General features: G+C 38.4%; 1 long non-coding RNA gene across 3 annotated transcripts in view; it reads left to right on the forward strand.

The window, feature by feature from the left end:
* The first annotated feature begins 649 nt into the window (after positions 1–649).
* Positions 650–4,507, forward strand: part of LOC107181777 — a 137,091-nt gene continuing 133,233 nt past the window's right edge. For all 3 annotated transcript variants that reach the window (XR_001512481.1, XR_001512483.1, XR_001512482.1), the window contains exon 1: positions 650–873. This is a non-coding gene — a long non-coding RNA (uncharacterized LOC107181777). The remainder of the gene's footprint in view (positions 874–4,507) is intronic.

Raw genomic sequence — 4,507 nt, forward strand, 5'->3', positions numbered from 1 at the left:
TTCATATGATAACACAATTGTCAGACTTTGGAATGAGGTTAAGGTGTCCCCAACTCAGAGAGCAAGATATAATACCAATATATCCATTTAGAATTATAAATGGAGTTGCAGATTTATTTCTCATCCAAGGCTACTTGCCTGAAATTATTATATAAATCAATAACTGAGATGAATGAAGAAATCCTCAATTGACTCTGGGCATCTGATACCCTATTATTCCCATTTCATAGCCTTCTAAAAATTACAGGATTGCCCAAATTGAAACAATTTTCTGCTTTATCATGAATCAGGTTATGTCTTGGTTTGTGGTGAATGTTTAATTTTGACACTGGCTGAAGAAGTTGGGGACATCTTAGATGAGAAGGAAGAGGTGCCAATACCTTGCTGTGTAAAGGCCTTTCCAGCATATTTCAGGACATATTTGTTTGGCAGAATCCAAGGCTGTGTTCTGGGACCTACTACCTGAATACATTCTGTTTTTGCAATATCAAATCACAAAGATGCTGCTTGCCAAGACTCACACTGTTGTCCACCTGGCCAGGCTTTACCACTTTAAGAATTGAAAATAGCAGGCAGAAGGTCCTGGCTGACATTGTGAAAATTAGGCCAAGCCCACAAGCTCATGTTTAGAAGCAATTGCTGGCTGGATTCTGAAGTCTCACCGTGTGTCCCCTACTCTGCTCCCGATCAGTGATCCTGACTGATGTCATGCTGTTCTGGCTCTATTTCTTCATCCCTCTCTCCATTAAACATATCCAGTTCCTTAATTCCTCATCAATCCTATTTACTTCCTTGTACATCACAGGTGTTCTGGTGCCACATTCGACCTTCAACCTGTCTGAACCTGGCATCTGGCTCCTCCCCAGGAAATAGGTATGTATTTCTTCTAGTACTCTACTTTCATTCTGGAGCTTCCTGCTCTTTGGAGAGTCTGTGCCTTATAACTGCTGTCATAGCCTCACTCAGACATCACAGTTCTTCTCTGCAACTAGAATTATCCATTGGATCCCATCTGTCCCTTCAAGGTGATACCACTTGCTTTCAAGTCCTGTAAAATATGGTCATAGTGCTGGCCTCTTTTTTTTCTTTATATTTGGAATTGACTAATGACAATTAACTCCTGTTTCTGAATAAAAGTCTGTTACTCCACATCCTTGCCAGCACTTGTGTTTTGTTGATTTGTTGATGATAGCCATTCTGACAGGTGTGAGATGATACCTCATTGTTGTTTTGATTTGCATCCCTCCAATGATTAGTGACTTTGAGCATGTTTTCAAATGTCTCTCTGCCTTCTGTACGACTTCTTTCAAAAAGTGTCTATTTAGGTCCTTTGAAAGTCTGTTACTCCACATCCTTGCCAGCACTTGTGTTTTGTTGATTTGTTGATGATAGCCATTCTGACAGGTGTGAGATGATACCTCATTGTTGTTTTGATTTGCATCCCTCCAATGATTAGTGACTTTGAGCATGTTTTCAAATGTCTCTCTGCCTTCTGTACGACTTCTTTCAAAAAGTGTCTATTTAGGTCCTTTGCCCATTTTTTAAATTAGAGTTTTTTTACATCTATGTCTGGGTTCTCTGTTCTGTTCCATTGGTTTATATGTCTGTTCTTGTGCCAGTATCGGGCAGTTTTGAGAACCATGGCTTTGTAATATAGCTTGGTATCTGGTATTGTGATCCCTCCAACTTTGGTCTTCTTTCTGAGGATTGCTGTGGCTAATCAGAACCCTCATCCACTGCTGGTGGGAATACAGACTGGTGCAGCCACTGTGGAAAACAGTATGCGGTTTCTTGAAAATGTTAAAAATGGAACTTCCATTTGACCCAGTAATCCCACTTCTAGGAATATATCCCAAGAAACCAGAAACACCGATTAGAAAGGATATATGCACCCCCATGCTCATAGTAGTACAATTTACAATAGCTAAGATTTGGAAACAGCCTGAGTGCCCATCAGCAGATGAATGGATTAAAAACAGTGGTACATCTACACAATGGAATACTATGCTGGTATAAGAAAGAAGGAATTCTTACCATTTGCAATAGCATGGATGGAACTGGAGAGCATCATGCTAAGCAAAATAAGCCAGTCGGAAAAAGATAAATATCACATGATCTCACTCATATGTGGGATATAATGATCAACATAAACTGATGAACAAGAATAGATCCAGAGACAAGGTGGCACTGAGCAGATTGTCCAACCTCGGGGAGAAAGCAGGGGAGGGAAGCGGAGGGGGGTTAGAGATCAACCAAAGGATTTGGATGCATGCATATTAGCATAACCAATGGACACAGATACTGGGGCAGTTGGGGGCTTGCCCTTGGGCGTGGAAGTGGTGGCGGGGGGAGTAATCGGAAAAAATGAACATATAATACTTTAAACAATAAAAAAAAGTCTATTACTCATGTTCTTTGGTTCTATCATTAGAAATACATTTTGAGTCTCAAAATATATTTAAAGTTGATTTTTATCCATCATTTAGTTGGCAAATATCTAACAAAACTGCATGATTTTATTCAGATGTTAAATAGCATGGTTTTAAAATATTCTGGAGTTTGTAGCTCTGTAATTAAACTGAAAAAATACAGCCTTAAGTTTGTTCCTGTTTTTCTAAGTACATTAAGATCATCAATAACTATTGCTGTTTTTGAAGTTTTTTTTAACTCTCAAAGGAACTTTCTACTTCATCCTATCAAGTTTTACTACAAGGTTTTAATGTGCCTTTGGCATTCTTTGCATTCTTTTTGTTCCCTTGCTTCTTTTTTTGAACAGAAGACATTTTTTTAAAAATAATTTTTTTAATAAATAACTTCTTGTTATGAGTAGCATGTGGATGTTTTGTAACTTCTAGTTTTTTAAAGATCTCTGTGAAGCTTTCAACTTTATGATGATGTGATGACATGAGGAAGCAGAATTAGGCCATGAGATATAGAGTCCTTAGAAGGAAAGAACTACACGCCTGTGATCTCGCAGATAGCGTCCATGTTACTTACATTCGTATCCAATAAAGGTTCTTGGTCTATAGAAGGTGAACACATATTTGACAATTAACTCAACATGCAGGTATTGTCCTCTTCTATTTCAGGGTCATCCCCCCCTCCCCCCCACCACATAAAAAAATTATTGTACACACTTTTGACAGTTTAATGACTCTTTATTCCTGAATAGCCAATAAGTACTCTGAGACACAATGCCTCACTGATTCTTCCTATCAAGATCCCATTACCTGTGTATAGCCTGATTCCAAAAGGAGTCTTGATTAAAGATAACATGTGGTGGACAAATGAAACAGTAGTCTTAAATGCCCTAGCAATAGCTACCAGTTAATGAGTACCTAATATTGAGCATTCTGTTAGGTGCATTTACAGATAACATTACTAATCCTTGGATATTCCTTGTAATTTCCCTTTTGTAGATAAGGAAAAATTGAAGCTCTGGAAGGTTAAGTGACTTATTGAAAGTCATAGAGCAAGGAAGTGCCCAAACCAGAATTTGCGGGCAAATTTGGCTCCAATGCTCAGGCAAACGCTAACGCATTACACCATGTTGCACATAATGCCTCTCCATTCTAAGGCTTGAAATGGTGGCAGAATGGATTGATTTGGGATAAGTCTAGAACTTGGGGAACAGGAGAACTTTCAGGATCATCCAGAAACCTAGGAAGATCTAGGTGAATTTGCAAAGGAGCAGCCACCTGGGTTGGGAAAATCTGGGGACAGGAAGCCAGTCAGATGTACTGTCAGTAAGCAACACAGCCCTGTGACAAATACAATCTTCTTACAAGTGCTTGGTCATTTTATTGATTGATTGTTTGTGGTTACCTTGCCTACAAATGAAGGTTGTTAAAAGGTTTTTGTGTATTTACTTGTTTTAAACATTTGATTACTCAAGAAAGTTAATTGGGTTCCTCTCTGCGTTCACTTTGCAGAAGGAACATCAGAACATGTGGTGATAGAATGGTGGTAAAAACAACTTGTCCCTCTGTGATTCTTCCTCTCTTATATCCATGAAGAATTCCTTTTTAAAAAAAACAAACTGTAGTGCACTTCTTACACATAAAAATGTGCTTGGTCATCCTGGTAGCATTGGGATTGTACAGTTTATTTGACAGTATTTGTGAATCTTTTTTTTTTCTTCATTAGAATTGCATTCCTTCTTAGAATTATACCGGTTTCATCAATTACTTTAGATTTATTTATTTATTTATTTTTAAATAAATCTTTATTTATTGTTCAGATTATTACAGTTGTTCCTCTTTCCCGCCCCCCATAGCTCCCCTCCACCCAGTTCCCACCACATCCCATGCTCTTACTCCCCCACCACACTGTCCTTGTCCATAGGTGTAAGATTTTTGTCCAATCTCTTCCGCACTCCCCACAACCCCTTCCCCCTGAGAATTGTATTCTCCTCCCTTTCTATGTCCCTGATTCTATTACATTCACCAGTTGATTCTGTTCATCAGATTTTTTTTATTCACTTGATTTTTAGATTCACTTGTTGATA

Source organism: Myotis davidii, unplaced genomic scaffold (genome assembly GCF_000327345.1).
Source record: "Myotis davidii unplaced genomic scaffold, ASM32734v1 scaffold292, whole genome shotgun sequence".
In the NCBI taxonomy this organism is placed as follows: Eukaryota; Metazoa; Chordata; class Mammalia; order Chiroptera; family Vespertilionidae; genus Myotis; species Myotis davidii.